The sequence below is a fragment of the Paroedura picta genome, chromosome 6 (assembly GCF_049243985.1).
Source record: "Paroedura picta isolate Pp20150507F chromosome 6, Ppicta_v3.0, whole genome shotgun sequence".
Classification (NCBI taxonomy): Eukaryota; Metazoa; Chordata; class Lepidosauria; order Squamata; family Gekkonidae; genus Paroedura; species Paroedura picta.
Genome location: NC_135374.1, coordinates 6,667,747 through 6,684,938, shown reverse-complemented (window position 1 = coordinate 6,684,938; position 17,192 = coordinate 6,667,747). Strand labels below are relative to the sequence as shown.

Here is a 17,192-nt window from a genome sequence, read left to right as displayed (position 1 = left end):
CCTTCTTGGTCCGACAGTTATCTAGTTTGCGGGGGGGGGGGTTGGGTAACACCAGTTTTGAACAGCTCTGATGTCTTGCAGATGATGTAGCATTTCTTCCCAACTTGCCCTCATGTTCTACAAAGAACTCCCAACCATTTCTCCGCCTAATTAATTTGTTAATTATGTATGTTTTCACTTGCTCGGGGAAGGTCTGCCGTGGAAGATGGTTTCCTCCTGACACGGGTGACATTTTTTCTCTCTCTCTTTCCCAGAATGCTTTTCTGTGTCGTCATTGAAAGGACCTACGAGGCCAGGAAAGGATCTACGGAGCCACGGATCGCTGCTGACTCTGAGTCCGCTGTAATGGAGCCAGGTACCCGTGTCTTTCCTCATAACCCATACTGAATCTGTGCCTTTGCTTCTATGGATGACACTCTGGAATTTGTGCATATTGTGCAGGGAGGTGATTGGGGAAGTCCCTGAACAGCCAGAGTGTAAGTTTAGAGTTCAGCAGCCAAGGGGGTATTGGCTAACATCCATGTCTGGCATGAACCAGATTACTAACTCGCATGTTTTTGAAAAGGGGTGAACTTCCTGATGTAGAGAACACATCTGTTGATATTCAGCTGTGTTATGTTGAGCATGTTTTTTATGTTCCCTCTCTCTCATGTGTTGATCTACCATTGATGAAGCATGCGAGACAATAGGTTGGCCAGTTTTTGGCCAGGGATCTGCAAGGTGGTCCCTCTGGGCTCCCTGGTGCCTACTGATTGGTTTTTTTTGGTCCTCACCAAGTGCTTTAAGAAGGTTAAAGTGACTGAAATGTGGAATTTGCTTCCTGAGGATGTTGTGACTGCCACAGGAGTGAACAGCTTGAGAGGGATGACGTAGACTTGTGGAACAAAGTTGGAGTCCAGAGTTGGCACCTTTAAGACCAACAAAGGTGTATTCAAGATACAAACTTTTGTTGGCAAACACACATCTTCAGATTCATGGAATCTGTCGATGACTATAAGCCTGGTGACTGAGAATTTCTACTTCCAGAGGCATTAATCATCTGAATACTAGAATCAGGAGGCAACATCAGCCTTAGCTTCTCTGCCCTGTTGTTGGCTCTCCAAAGGAACGGTTTGGCCGTTGTGTGAGAGAGGATGCTGGACTGGAGGGACCCTCCCTGGTCTGACCCAGCAGGGCTCTTCTGAGGCTCTTTTCAGGGGAAGGCCTCAGCCTCTCTGCCCTGTTGCTGGACCTGCAGAGGAACTGGCTGGCCCCTGTGTGAGATGGGATGCTGGACTAGTTGGGCTCCTGGTCTTATCCACTAGGACACTTCTGAGGTTCTTGGGAAGGCCTCGGCCTCTCTGTCCTGTTACTGTCCCTGTAGAGGAAATGGTTGGCCCCTGTGTGAGACGGGAGGCTGGATTGGATGGGCCACTGGTCTGATCCAGCAGGGTTCTTCTATGTTCTTATGAAGGTTTTGTCCTTTTTGTCCTGTTTTTGGCCCTCCAGAGGAATTGGTTGGCCTCTGTGTAAGAGGGAATTTGGACTATATGGACTCTCACTGGTATGATTCAGCAGGGCTCTTCTTCTGTTATTATCAAGGGAAACTCTTGACCTCTATGCTGTGTTGTTGAACCTCCAGACAGAGGAATTGGTTGGCTATTGTGTGAGACAGGTTACTGGACTAGGTGGACCCTCACTGCTTTGATCCAGTGGGGTCTTCTTCTGTTCTTATCAGGCAAAGATCTCAGACTCTGTGCTCTCTTGTAGGTTGTCCAGAGGTTGGCCATTGAGTGATACATGATGCTGGATTAGATGGAATACTGGTCTGTTCCAACAGGGCTCTTCTTACAGAATCATAGAGTTGGAAGGGAACTCCAGGGTTATCTAGTCCACCCCCCTGGACAGTTCAGGAACTCCCAACAACCAGCCTGCCCACTCACAATCTGCCTAAGTCCATAAAATCAGAATTCCTGTCAGATGACTATCTAGCCTCTGCTTAAAAAACTTCCAAAGAAGGAGAACCCACCACCTCCTGAGGAAGCCTGTTGCGCTGAGGTACTGCTCTGTCAGTAACTTCTTCCGGATGTTTAGCCAAAAATTATTTTGAATTAATTTCATCCCATTGGTTCTGGGGCAACAGAAAACAACTCTGCTACATAGCCTCTATGACAGCCTTTCAAGTATTTGAAGCAGCATATAAGATCCAGATCTTCTTCATATCACCTCTTAGTCATCTTCTCTCCAGGCTAAACAGACCAAGCTTCCCCAACCTTTCTTCATACGTCTTGGTCTCCAAACCCCTTGAAGATGGCTATCAGATCCCCTCTCAGTCGCCTCCTCTCCAGGCTAAACAGACCAAGCTCCCCCAACCTTTCCTCCTATGTCTTGGTCTCCAAACCCCTCACCATCTTTATTGCCCTCCTCTGGACACACTCCAGTTTCTCCACATCTTTCTACATCTGAGGTGCCCAGAACTGAACACAGGACTCCAAGTGAGGTCTATCCAGGGTGGAATAAAGTGGTAACATCACCTCGCATGATCTGGACCCCATACTTCTTTTAATACAGTCCCAAATTCTGTTTGTCTTTTTAGCTACCAAGTCACACTGTTGACTCATGTTCAGTGTCTGGTCTCCTAAATACCCCAGTTCCTTTTCACATATACCACTGCCAAGACAAGTCCCACTCATCCTGTAGTGATGCATTTGATTTTTTGTACCTAAATGCAGAACTTTACATTCTTCACTATTAAAATTCATTTTATTCATTTTAGCCCAGTTTTCCGGCCTATCAAAATCATTGTATAACCTGATTCTGTCTTCTGGTGTGTTTGCTACCCTTCCCAGTTTAGTATCATCTTCAAATTTAATAAGCACCCCCTCTATTCCTTCATCCAAATCATTTATAGATATGTTGAACAACACAGGGCCCAGGACAGATCCCTGAGGCACTCCACTCATCACTCCTCTCCAAGAAGATAACGAACCTTTTGCAAGCACCCTTACTTGTTGTTTTTAGCATGTCTTGCTAGCCTAAGCTCCTATTGAGCGTTAGTTTTTCTAACAATAAAATCAGAGTCCAGGAGCACCTTTAAGACCAACAAAGATTTATTCAGGGTGTGAGCTTTCGAGTGCAAGCACTCTTCGTCAGACTATAAACGGCTACCCATTTGAGTTTTTCTAACAGTCTCCCTTCTTGCATTGGTTATTTGTTTATATTCCTCCTTGGTTATTCAATTCTTTTGAAAGCTGTTTATGGAGCCATCCTGATTTCTTTAGGTTCTTCCCAGTTTTCCTTCTAAAGGGAATTGTCTGCGATTGTGCCTTGAGTATTTCACTTTGGCAAAACTCCTAACCTTCTTGGACATCCATCTCCTCAAGTTTTTCTGACTGCAGGATTCTACCCAACATGACTTTAAGATTGTTAACATCCTAAAAAGCAGAAACATCACCCTGCCAACAAAAGTGCATCTAGTCAAGGCTGTGGTCTTCCCAGTTGCAATGTATGGCTGCGAAAGTTGGACCATAAGGAAGGCCGAGCGTCAAAGAATTGAGGCTTTTGAACTCTGGTGCTGGAGAAGACTCTTGCGAGTCCCTTGGACTGCAAGGCGAACAAACCAGTCCTAGAGGAGATCAGCCCTGACTGCTCCTTAGAAGGCCAGATCCTGAAGATGAAACTCAAATACTTTGGCCACCTCATGAGAAGGAAGGACTCCCTGGAGAAGAGGCTAATGCTGGGAGCGATCGAGGGCAAAAGAAGAAGGGGACGACAGAGAATGAGGTGGCTGGATGGAGTCACTGAAGCAGTCGGTGCAAACTTAAATGGACTCCTGGGAATGGTAGAGGACAGGAAGGCCTGGAGGATCATTGTCCATGGGGTTGCGATGAGTCGGACACGACTTCGCACATAACAACAATAACAACAACAACAACATTTCCTGTCCTGAAGTCCAGCGTGTACATCTGACTATGTACAGCTTTTCGGTTCCTCAATATAATACAGTCCAAAATCACATGGTCGCTCACCCACCAAGCACACCCACAACTTTTAGCTCATCCACCAGTTCTTCCCTATTGGTAAGAATCAAGTCTAAAGCAGCAGACCCCCTGGTTGCCCCTTCCACTTTCTGGGAAATGAAGTTGTCAGCAAGACAAGTCAAGAATTTATTGGCCTTTTCATTTTTAGCAGAGCTGGTCTTCCAACAGATATGTGGGTATTCAAAATCTCCCGTGACCACTGGGTCCCGTCTCTCTGAGAACGTAGTAATCTGGTCTAGGAGCATCTCATCCGAGTCCTTTGCCTGACCTGACAGTCTATAGCAGACCCCCACCATAATACCACTATTATTTCCTACTCCTTTTATTTTTACTCAAAGACTCTCAGCTGAACTCTCAGGCTCAAACACATGTATTTCCTCACAAGTATATAAATTCTTAACATATAGTGCTACTCCTCCCCCCTTCTTTATTTATCTGTCCCTTTTAAATAAGTTATATCTCTCAATCCTATTATTCAGTGGTCCCCAACCCCTGGTCCAGGGACTGGTCCTGGTCCGTGGATCAGTCGGTACCGGGCCACGGCTCCTCCTCCCCGGCTGCTGCCTCGGGGGCTGCCCTGCCACTCTGGCACTGGCTCACCTTTGGTGCTCTCCAGCGGCCGCCATGGCTGGTGCTCCCCCTCGGCGTGGCACTGCGCAGCTGCTACTGGCAGCACCTCCCAGAGGGAAGGGGGAAGAAGAAGAAGAAGAGTTGGTTCTTATATGCCACTTTTCCCTACCCGAAGGAGGCTCAAAGCGGCTTCCAATCACCTTCCCTTCCTCTCCCCACAACAGACACCCTGTGAGGTGGGTGAAGCTGAGAGAAACCTGATATTCCTGCTCGGTCAGAACAGCTTTATCAGTGCTGTGACTACACCAAGGTCACCCAGCTGGCTGCATGTGGGGGAGTGCAGAATCAAACCTGGCATGCCAGATTAGAAGTCCGCACTACTAACCACTACACCAAACTGGAAGTCTGTTGCCTGGGGTGCCAGTGGGAAAGGAAGTGGAGCAGGGGCTCAGGTGGCAGTGGCAACATCCCTCAGCAAAAGACTAACCCCCCACCCACCCCGGGCCTCATTAAAATTGTCAAGCGTTGACTGGTCCCCGGTGATAAAAAGGTTGGGGAACACGGCTTTTATTCCAGCCTTGAGTGTTATCCCACCAGGTTTCTGTAATGCCTGTTAAATCACAGTCCCCTTCCTTTATTAAGACTTCTTGTTCTTCCTGCTTGTTTCTCATCCTCCGTGCATTACCGTAGAGACATCGTAATCCTTCGTATGAGTACCCCAGGCATTTATTTTTTTTGAACTTTCCTGTAAGTTAATAGTTCCCTGCATGTGTGCCATTCCCTTTCCATCTGCGGTGTTCCCATCTACAGTTATCGTCATCGAACTAGGCTTTGAGTGTACGTCTCTCTGCCCCATGGGACTTAGTTTAAAGCCCTCCTCCCCAGTTCTGCAAGACTCTTTGCAAAGACATTTTCCCCCCCCCCCCACCTTTGTGAGGGGCACGGAGTGGGCGGGGCTGGGTGGGACTTTTGCCCAGCAGGTTTTCTGATTGGCCATTGAAAACCCAGCTGGCTATTTCAATGGAAATAAAATTGTTTGGGCAGAAGCTGCTGCAGAAGTACTAGTTGTTGTTGTTTTTTTTATTATTATTCTGTCAGTTCTTTTTGCCGGTATATTTATTAAATTGCCAGGGGCCACAAAATGAAACTTGGCCTTAACGGTGTAGAAAACGAATTGTTATTAATCTCAACAAATGTAACCATATCTTAGCAAGAGTGAGCCATTTACAAAGTGTCGTACCCACAAAAATAAATTGTTTAAAAAAGAAATGTTATGCACTCTGCAGAAAATCCCAATAAATTGTTTTTTTTACATTGTTAAGGACATCTGTTCTCTTTCTTTTTGCAACCTCTAGTACTTACTGTGTACCACTTGCATTTATTTGGGCTGATCCTGCGTTGAGCAGGGGGTTGGACTAGATGGCCTGTGTGGCCCCTTCCAACTCTATGATTCTATGATTCTATTTATTAAGTTACCCTCTTCTCCCCTGGACCTGGGCTTCTTCTGTGGGTTTCGCTCTGCCTACTGGGGCAGCCATTTTGTGACTGGCTCCACCTCCTGGGTTTCCCTTGTGCGTTTCCTGCATTCTGCAGTGGGTTGGACTAGATGACCCTGGGTGTCCCTTCCAACGGTATGATTCTACTATGAAATAAAACAGGAAGGTGATTGTTGACATTGGGGCATCCTCCTATAAGGTTGTGGTGCGGTTTCAATAGGGCACAGGAGAGCTCCTTGGGGAAGTAGGGCATGGGCACGGCTGTGTGGTTGATAGGCACCTTAGAGCAGGGGTAGTCAACATGTGGTCCTCCAGATGTTCTGTGGGGTTGATAGGCACCTTAGAGCAGGGGCAGTCAACCTGTGGCCCTCCAGATGTTCTGTGGGGTTGATAGGCACCTTAGAGCAGGGGCAGTCAACCTGTGGCCCTCCAGATGTTCTGTGGGGTTGATAGGCACCTTAGAGCAGGGGCAGTCAACCTGTGGCCCTCCAGATGTTCTGTGGGGTTGTTAGGCCCTTAGATCAGGGGTAGTCAACCTGTGGTCCTCCAGATGTTCTGTGGGGTTGATAGGCACCTTAGAGCAGGGGCAGTCAACCTGTGGTCCTCCAGATGTTCTGTGGGATAGATAGGCACCTTAGAGCAGGGGCAGTCAACCTGTGGTCCTCCAGATGTTCTGTGGGGTCGATAGGCACCTTAGAGCAGGGGCAGTCAACCTGTGGTCCTCCAGATGTTCTGTGGGGTCGATAGGCACCTTAGAGCAGGGGCAGTCAACCTGTGGCCCTCCAGATGTTCTGTGGGGTCGATAGGCACCTTAGAGCAGGGGTAGTCAACCTGTGGTCCTCCAGATGTTCTGTGGGATCGATAGGCACCTTAGAGCAGGGGTAGTCAACCTGTGGCCCTCCAGATGTTCTGTGGGCTTGTTAGGCCCTTAGATCAGGGGTAGTCAACCTGTGGTCCTCCAGATGTTCCGTGGGGTTGATTGGCACCTTAGAGCAGGGGCAGTCAACCTGTGGTCCTCCAGATGTTCTGTGGGGTTGATAGGCACCTTAGAGCAGGGGTAGTCAACCTGTGGTCCTCCAGATGTTCTGTGGGGTTGATAGGCCCCTTAGAGCAGGGGCAGTCAACCTGTGGTCCTCCAGATGTTCTGTGGGGTTGATAGGCACCTTAGAGCAGGGGTAGTCAACCTGTGGTCCTCCAGATATTCTGTGGGGTTGATAGGCACCTTAGAGCAGGGGTAGTCAACCTGTGGTCCTCCAGATGTTTATGAACTACAATCCCCATGAGCCCCTGCCAGCAAATGCTGGCAGGGGCTCGTGGGAATTGTAGTCCATGCACATCTGGAGGACCTCAGGTTGACTACCCCTGCCTTAGAGAGCTCTTTGTCAAAGCAGATGTTGGTCCAATAAATTGGCTTTCGCTTTCCGGATGCGAGAATCAGAAAGCTGCTCTTTTGTATCCCGAAACGTGCCGTTTCCCCAGCGCACAGGGCAAAAAATGCAATATAAGCCTCAATAAATCAACTTTCATTAAGCACCGAAATACATCATGCCAGATGCGGATATAAACAACGGGGCGTAATGCAAGCTGCAACAATATTCAATCTAGCAAACAGAGGTTCAACACGGAGCGAATAACAAATGCCTCCGTGCCGGATACGCGCCGGTTATTCACAGTTGTTAGGACGGCAAAGCCACAATAAATATTGATTTATGGAGTGACTGATTGGTCCCTCCGATGAAGGATCAGCAAAGCAATAGGGCTGTCGTTCGTCAGCTCTAAAATGCAAGATGACGGGCAGCAGTTTTTCGAGTTCGCGTCGTTTTGGGGGGTAATAGCGGCACAAGTGGATTTGATCGCCGTGGCAGCCGTTTGGAGTTTTGACTCGACTCGTTGCTTTGTTCTTGCATTTCGGAGAATCGTCGCAAGGACCAGAGGGTACAAGCACGGAAACGCCCTGAATGCACTGGAAAAAATGGTGGAATACAAAGACAGTGGATCAAGACTGTCTGTAGTCCGGCATTTTTCAAAGTTTTGACCACGGAGGAATCCACGCACCCCTGGTTCGGAATCTTTGCTGTTGTCTGTACCAGGAGAGAAGAAGAAGACTCTAATAGCACTTTGAAGGTGAATACAAGTTTATATTGTTAACCGTCCCGAGCTGATAGGGTAGGGTGGTATAGACCAGGAGTGCCCAAACTGTGGCTCTCCAGATGTCCATGCATAACAATTCACAGAATCATAGAATAAGAGAGTTGGAAGGGACCTCCTGGGTCATCTAATCCAACCCCCTGCACTATGCAGGACACTCACATCCCAATCGCTCACCCACTGTCACCTGCCATATGGCAGCCTTTTAAATACTTGAAGATGGTGATCAGATCCCCTCTCAGTGGTCTCCTCTCCAGGCTAAACAGACCAAGCTCCCCCAACCTTTCCTCCTACGTCTTGGTCTCCAAACCCCTCACCATCTTTGTTGCCCTCCTCTGGACATGCTCCAGTTTGTCTACATCCCTCATCCCTCCCGGCACTGGCAGGGGCTCATCGGAATTGTAGTCTGTGGATATCTGAAGAACCAGTGTTTGGCCACCCCTGTTCTCTATGGTCCTCTGACAATGTAATTTGACTTTGACACTGAATAGGAATATGTTTCTTCTTTCTTCTGCCTGGGCAGCCTGAGTCTCTGCTTGTTTCAACGGCAAGCGGAACCGTTTTGCTGAAGAATTCCCGTCTCCCATCTCAAAATCTCACAAAACTTTGCCACACCTTCACATTCCCAATGAACGAGACCCGAATTCATTCCCGAATATTTCTCTCCGCCTCGTTCTTCCTCGCAGGCCCCATTTTGCTTCCCACTTCAAAGGGAAACGTCTGTCCCTCCCTGAATTGGCTTATGTGTGACTGCTGTCACTTTCATTTTAGCGCAGAATTTTGGTGACACGTCTAGGGTTTTGTTCTCTGGAGTTGCACGACATCTCCCAACTCCACAGGCAATGCCGTTGTGCCAAAAATGAACTCCATCAAAAAAAAAATTTTAATCTTCACTTTCTCCCCATGGGGTTAGACGAAGCTAAAACACTGAGGACGTGCGGAAATGAAGCGGAAGAATAGTTTTGAAGGTAGAGTAGAAAAAAAGCTGATGAGACTGTCTCGGGAATGAACATTTGCTGTCCCTCTCGGGGAGAGCCTGTGCCTCAATGGCAGAACAGTGGCCTTGCATGCAGAGGGCTCAGAAGCTAATCCCTGTCGACTCCAGTCCAAAGGAGGGATGCCAGCCTCCAGGTGGGACCCGAGGATCCCCGGGAATTGTGACACATCTCCAGGCAACAGAGATCAGTTCCCCTGGAGAAAGTGATGGCTTAGAGCAGTGGTTCTGAGCATGGGGGTCGGGACCCCTTTGGGGGTTGAACAGCCCTTTCATAGGGGTCGTGGGCACTAGATTGGGGTGTGTGTGGAAGAACTCTGCAGATGGCCTCTCCCTCCCCCAGGACCTGGAAAGGCAGCAGGCAGCTGTTGGGGAACTCACCAGCAGGGGCCGCTCTCACGTGGCAGGGATTTGCAGCCTCCGAGCCTCAGATGGAAGTGGAAGGAGGAGGGGGTGGTCAGGGGTGCGGAACGGAAGGCGATTGGCTGGCCGCTGGACAGATAGGAAAGCCAGTTGGAGGAGAAGGCAGTCAGGGGTGGGACAGCTGCCTTGAGTGGGTGTTGAGTGGCATTTAAGCCGTGAGACCAGCTCCTCCTCCTAGGCTTTACCAGAAATATACGGTGGAACAGATTTATCAGTTGTATGGTATATATGATATATAGCCCACAGACCGAGCACACGGAATGTAGCAAATCAACCCCAAATGCAGGCTTAAACAAGTACAGACTTAAACAAGTTTTGGTGAATTCCACTTGCTTCCGTATACTTTGCCAGTGCATACAAGGCTAATTCACTGGGAATTGTTTGTTATTCTGTTGGAAATTGGTACACCCCAATCAGGAGGTTCCCTCATTAAACTGTTTATTGAGCCTTCACAGATTCATACGTGACCTATGGCCAGAAGATCCTAAGATTGTCTGGCTGGCAGGCAAGAGATGTTCAGAGGTGGCTTGCCATTCCCTGCCCCTGTGTGATGACCCTGGTCTTCCCCGAGATCGCCCTTCCTAGGGCTAGCCTGGGCTGAGTCTGCTAAGCGTCCAAGATGTGACAAGATCAAACTTGTGTGGGCAAGTAGGTTGGAATAAGATGCCCCCAGCAATCTAACAAAGGGAGCTTCGGTTCTTGAAGATGAACGAATCCAATTCTGTGGACTCTGACCCATTTGCTCCCGGCTATCTGACAAAGGGAGCTTTGATTCTTGGAAAATTAGAACCGGAATATCCTTTGGTCCAATTGTGTGGGCCTTGAACAAGGTCTCCCCAGGTATCTGACCAAGGGAGCTTTGATTCTGGAAAGCTTTTACCCCCGAAGCCTTGTTGGATGGAGGAGTCCAGTTCTTTGGACCCTGAGCAGGGTGCCCCTGGCTCTCTGAAGAAGAGAATTTTGACTCTTGAAAGCTTATTGCCTGACCATTGGGTGGTCTCTAAATTGTTGTTCATTAGGATGTTAGCCATTCAGTCGTGTCTGATTCTTGGCTATCCTATGGCTCAGCTGTCTCTGCATCTTCCGATCTTGCACCACTTCTTTTAGTTGCATAATTCTCTGGCCAGTGTCCATTTTGATGGTATCTAACCATCGTGCTCTTTGTCGGCCGGGTTTCCTTTTCCCACTGACCAGTCCTAGCATCCTGGCTCTCTCCACTGAGTTGGATCACGTGATGTGGCCAAAGTAAGTGAGTGGGAGTTTCGTGGTTTTGCTTTCCAGGGGTAGATCAGGCTTTATGCGCTGTTATGTTGCCCTGTTTGTGACTTTTGCCGTCCATGGGATGTGCAGAAGCACCAGAGTTCAAACAAATCAAATCTCCTCCTCTCCGATTTCTTCATCGTCCAACTTTCACAGCCATAAGTTGCTCCTGGAAATATGATAGATCAAACGAATCTTCGTTTGGTAGTCTGGCTTCTGTCATAGAATCATAGAATCATAGAGTCATAGAGTTGGAAGGGGCCATACAGGCCATCTAGTCCAACCCCCTGCTCAACGCGGGATCAGCCCAAAGCATCCTAAAGCATCCAAGAAAAGTGTGCATCCAACCTTTGCTTGAAGACTGCCAGTGAGGGGGAGCTCACCACCTCCTTAGGCAGCCTATTCCACTGCTGAACTACTCTGACTGTGAACATTTTTTCCCTGATATCTAGCCTATATCGTTGTACTTGGAGTTTAAACCCATTACTGCGTGTCCTCTCCTCTGCAGCCAGCAGAAACAGCATCCTGCCCTCCTCCAAGTGACAACCTTTCAAATACTTAAAGAGGGCTATCATGTCCCCTCTCAACCTCCTTTTCTCCAGGCTGAACATTCCCAAGTCCCTCAACCTATCTTCATAGGGCTTGGTCCCTTGGCCCCAGATCATCTTCGTCGCTCTCCTCTGTACCCTTTCAATTTTATCGACGTCCTTCTGTCCTTACTTTTCCATGCTCAATTCAAGCTTATCATTGTGGAGCGACCCGGAGCAATTCGGTGTTTTAAAGACATGTTTCTAAAGTGTTGCTGGATTTCGATTTAGGGGTTCTATCACAGACCAAGATGCCCCGCCCCCCCGAAACTGGCATCCCATGAGGTCTGCTGCCCAACCATTGATCAGATCCGCTTGCCTTTGTCACAGTTCTATAAACCACAGAGGTTCAGTGTTTATTAGCGCATGACAGTCATGCCTGACCCCACCTTGGTGCAGTGGCTAAGAGCCGGTTTTCATTCCCTCCTCAGATATATAGGTCCCTTCCAACTCTCAGATTTATCGTCCTCTGATTTTTACATGTCTGCAATGGTTTTATTCATTCTCTTATCCCTTTTATTACGCTAATAAAGAATATGCTTATATCTGATTCCCTCCTCCTCCACATGCAGCCAGCTGGGTGATCTTGGGGTTGCCACAGCAATGACAAAGCTGTTCTCACAAAGCAGTAACATCAGGCCAGCTACCTCACAGGGTGTCTGTTGTGGGGAGAGGAAAGGGAAGGCGACCATAAGCCGCTTTGAGACTCCTTCAGGGAGAGAAAAGCGGCACATAAGAACCAACTCCTCCTTTTCTTCTTCTTCTTCTTCTTCTTCTTCTTCTTCTTCTTCTTCTTCTTCTTCTTCTTCTTCTTCTTCTTCTTCTTCCTCTTCTTCTTCTTCTTCTTCTTCTTCCTCTTCTTCTTCTTCTTCTTCTTCTTCTGCCCTATGCAACTGTAGTAGCTGATATCAGCGTCAGCCCTGCCCTGTGCATCATCAGACAGAGCTCCTAGTGCAGGGGTAGTCCAACTGTGGCCCTCCAGATGCCCATGGACTACAATTCCCATGAGCCCCTGCCAGCATTCGCTGGCAGGGGCTTATGGGAATTGTAATCCATGGACATCTGGAGGGCCGCAGTTGGACTACCTCTGTACCGAGTGTGTTATCTGTGGGAAAGCTAAAATGTCCTTCAGTTGACCTGTTGGATTTCCATAACTGTAGCTTCCACATGCAAAACCACAGGGCTTTGGACTGTCCATGCAAAGCAGACTCCCAGACCATGACAAAAGCAATTTGCAAAATCTCTCCTGCCTCCGTTCTGGAAACCTTGTGATATGACCGGGACAGGCAGGGGTGGTGGATATGGTGACATGAGTACTCAAACTAAGCTCCAGGACGTGTCTCTGCCAAGAACCCACAATCCCCTGGTTTCTGCCATGCCTGATGAAAGAGTACTGATAAAATTTGGAGATTGGTGTCCAATTCTCACTTTCAAACGTGGTGAAGAAGAATTGGTTTTTTTGTACCCTACTTTTTACTACCAGAAGTAGACTCAAAGCAACTTCTGGTCGCCTTCCTTTCTTCTCTCCACAATAGACACCCTGTGAGTCAGGGAAGGCAAAGCAGGCTCTGAAAGAACTGTGATTGGCCCAAGGTCAACCAGCAGGCGGAGTGGGAGGAATCTCCAGGGTCATCTAGTCCAACTCCCTGTACATTGCAGGAAACTCACAACTACCTGCCCACCCAGTTTCATGCCTAGATGAAGGCACCCTACCCAAGAAAACCAGAATCCCTTGCCAATTTGGCCTGGAAGATATTTTACGTCCCAACCCCAAAATGGTGATTGGCGTTTCCTTGGATATTCAAGAAAGGACCACAGAAGCCAAGCACTGACACAACCCTTCCTGCCCACCCACTCACCATCTGTCTCATGTGTCTCAGGGCACCCGTCAATCACCTTCCCTTCCTCTCCCCATAACAGACACCCTGTGAGGTAGGTGGGGCTGAGAGACAAGTGGCATATAAGAACCAAGTCTTCCTCCTCCTCCTCCTCCTCCTCCTCCTCCTCCTCCTCCTCCTCCTCTTCTTCTTCTTCTTCTTCTTCTTCTTCTTCTTCTTCTTCTTTCATTGGCGTGGGATATGGGTCATTGTCAAGGGCATCCCATTTTCCGGAGCAGCACATACGATTCACACCTGAAATACCCATGCCAAAATGCAGTCTTTCTTCTTGAAGTCCAAATATTCCTGCTCTGAAATTCACATATATTAATATGCATCCCAGGCCAGAGTTACCCCCAAAGAAGCCCTGGCTGGCTACGGAGAGTCAATCTGCTTCAACAGCGTTCGGTCCCTTGGACCAGGGGTAGTCAAACTGTGGTCCTCCAGATGTTCATGGACTGCAATTCCCATGAGCCCCTGCCAGCGTTTGCTGGCAGGGGCTCATGGGAATTGTAGTCCATGGACATCTGGAGGACCACAGGTTAATTACCCCTGCCTTGGACCACTTAGCAGGAATCTTGAACAGCCCTCTCCGATAACCGTGTCTTAAATCAAACTCCTGCATTTCGGCTTTCAGTCGGAAACTCTGCGTTGTTTTTCTCCCCTCCCTTAAAGGCAGAGACAATCACAATAGACTTATTAATGCCAAGAAAATACTTTTTCCCCCTCCCAGCTGTATAATTATCATAAAGCTATTGAGTCTCATTGCTTTTACAGAGATGGCTTTATCGAAACGGAGGGAGGCGGCCACAGAGGCAACGAGAAAGCCGCGCTTGGAGAATTCAGATCAGGCTTTCCCGACAGCATTCAGCGCTCGAAAGTTAGAGGGGCCATTCCTTCCTGACACTCCCCCCCACTCCCCATTTTCTTCTTCCCTATCTCTTCCCCAGACTAACAAAGCCTTTGAAACGGCTCTGCCAATTGCCGAGCAATTCACAGTTTAGTATGGAAGAAATAGCCGGAGGGAACCATCTGCCTTTTATGCCCAGAACATCAAAATGAAATGCTGTATGGAAAGATGAATTTCTTACAGAGTGGCAGGGAAAGGTGTTCGGGGGGGGGGGGGGTTTGGGTTGCACAATGCACGGGTTTTGTTTTGAGGGTGCTGAATCTGAAGCGCCATCCGTCCGTCCATCTATCTGTGGCAGGCAAAACGCCTCTGAATACGAAGGTATTAAAATGAAATTATGATTTATTTATTTATATTTATATCCCACCCTCCCCGGAGGCTCAGGGCGGTTGCCATAAAACGTAGAAAATAATACAAGAAACAATGCATCACGTGTAGCCCTCTTTAAGTATTTGAAAGGTTGTCTCTTGGAGGAGGGCAGGATGCTGTTTCTGCTGGCTGCAGAGGAGAGGACACGCAGTAATGGGTTTAAACTTCAAGTACAACGATATAGGCTAGATATCAGGAAAAAAATGTTCACAGTCAGAGTAGTTCAGCAGTGGAATAGGCTGCCTAAGGAGGTGGTGAGCTCCCCCTTACTGGCAGTCTTCAAGCAAAGGTTGGATACACACTTTTCTTGGATGCTTTAGGATGCTTAGGGCTGATCCTGCGTTGAGCAGGGGGTTGGACTAGATGGCCTGTCTGGCCCCTTCCAACTCTATGATTCTATGATATAGATAACCATAACATTAATAGTATAACGCTGATAATTGTAACAATGGTAACAGTGCAAACAGGTCCAGGAGCAGAACGCATTGATGGATTTTGGGGAGGGAGGGGGCAGGGGTCCTGCAGATGTTGTTGGTTGTGCCTGGGCTCAACCAAATGCCTGGCGGAAGAGCTCCCTTTTGCAGGCCCTGCGGAACTGCTTTTGCTCTGTCAGGGCCCTGATCTCCTCCAGGAACTCATTCCACCAGGTGGGGGCCAGATCAGAAAAGGCTATGGCCCTGGTCATTTCCTTCTGGTAGATCCGGGGTAGTCAAACTGCGGCCCTCCAGATGTCCATGGACTATGCGAATGCTGGCAGGGGGCTCCTGGGAATTGTAGTCCATGGACATCTGGAGGGCCGCAGTTTGACTACCCCTGTGGTAGATGATGATGATGATGATGATGATGGAAGTTAACCAGCGGAAGCCGACTTTTGGCGACCCTATGGCTCAACGGTCGCCATGATTTCTCATCTTGCACCACTACATTTACTTGTCTAATGTTCTGGCCGGTGTCTATTTTGATCCTACCTAACCATTGTGTAGTTTTTCAGCCTGGTAGCCTTTCCCACTGACCAATCCTAGCATAATCACTTTCTCCAATGAGTTGAATCACATGATATGGCCAAAGTAAGTGAACCAGAGTTTCGTGATTTTGCCCACTGGTGATAGATCAGGATTGATGCACTGTAGTGTTTCCTTGTTGGCGAATTACAGGTGTGTGTGTGTACACAACTAAGCACAATCACGCCACTTCTGGGGTTTCTTGAATCCTCAAGAATATTACAGGGGTTTCTCGATGGTAGCAAAATTGAGAAAGGCTGTTATAGGCCTTGGTTGGCCACTGTATGGAACAGGATGCTGGGTGAGATAGACCATCGTTGTGAACTAGTATATCTGTCTTAAATGTCTCATATTCTAGAGAGGAAAAGTAAATGAAGCGTTAACTTTGAAGACTAGGATTTGCATTTGCATGGTTAAGCAGGGAAATCAAAGCGTCTACCGGTATACCTTTTTTTGCATAATTCAACACTCCATTTTTATTATTTATATAGATATAGATAGATGGATCTAGACAAGGATGTTTCTCTTCCTGCCACTCCTATCCTCTTCCTCCTACTTTACACAGAGAACCCTTCTGTTTCTTGGTTGCTTAAACCCTCCATGCAAATTTCTGCAGGAAATGGCAACCCAGGGGAAAAATTTCAAAGGACCTTGTCTTGGGTGGGCAAACTATCGCCATTGAAAGAAATAGGATTTTCTGTCTCCAAGGAGAACTAACACCAACTGAGAAAGTATTTAGAAGGTTGCCATGTAGAGGATGGAGCAGAGTTGTTCTTTCTTGCCCTGGAGGGACGGACCAGAACCAATGGGATGAAATTAATGCAAAAGAAATTCCATCTCAACATCTGGAAGAAGTTCCTGACAATCAGGGTGGTTTCTCAGTGGAACAGGCTTCCTCGGGAGGCGGTGGGTTCTCCATCTTTAGAGATTTTTAAACAGAGGCTGGATAGCCATCTGACGGAGAGGCTGATTCTGGGAAGGCTCAAGGGGGTGGCAGGTGGCAGTGGATGAGCGATATGGATGTGGGTGTCCTGGCCAGTGCAGGAGGTTGGACTAGATGACCCAGGAGGTCCCTTCCAACTCTATGACTCTATGATTCTAAATTTCATCTAACATCCGGAAGAAACTCCTGACCTTCAGAGCGGTTCCTCAGTGGAACAGGCTTCTTTGAGTGGAGGTAGTTTCTCCATCGTTGGAGATTTTTAGACAGACGCTGGAGAGCCATCTGATGAAGAAGCTGATTCTGTGCTCAAGGGGGTGGCAGGTGACAGTGGATGAGCAAGAGGGTTGTGAGTGTCCTGCCTAGTGCAGGGGGTTGGACTAGATGACCCAGGAGGTCCCTTCCAACTCTATTATTCTATGATTCTATCTCGTTCCTGGGAATGGGCCAATTCTGATCAACGGGCACACTTAAAGTATAGCATTCAGCACGATCCCCCGTCCTGTCTCAAGGCTCCTAGAACTGCAATTTCTAATACCCAAATCACCCTGCAGAGGTTCCAGACTTCCCACGAACTCAGTAGGCCCCTTGCCCCGTA

At 48.1% G+C, this 17,192-nt stretch overlaps 1 protein-coding gene across 13 annotated transcripts in view; it reads left to right on the top strand.

The window, feature by feature from the left end:
- Nucleotides 1-17,192, top strand: part of TENM4 (teneurin transmembrane protein 4) — a 1,513,397-nt gene that overhangs the window by 995,826 nt on the left and 500,379 nt on the right. For all 13 annotated transcript variants that reach the window (XM_077341303.1, XM_077341304.1, XM_077341305.1 and 10 more), the window contains one exon: nt 255-355. The gene's annotated coding sequence lies outside the window, so the exon portion shown is untranslated. The remainder of the gene's footprint in view (nt 1-254; nt 356-17,192) is intronic.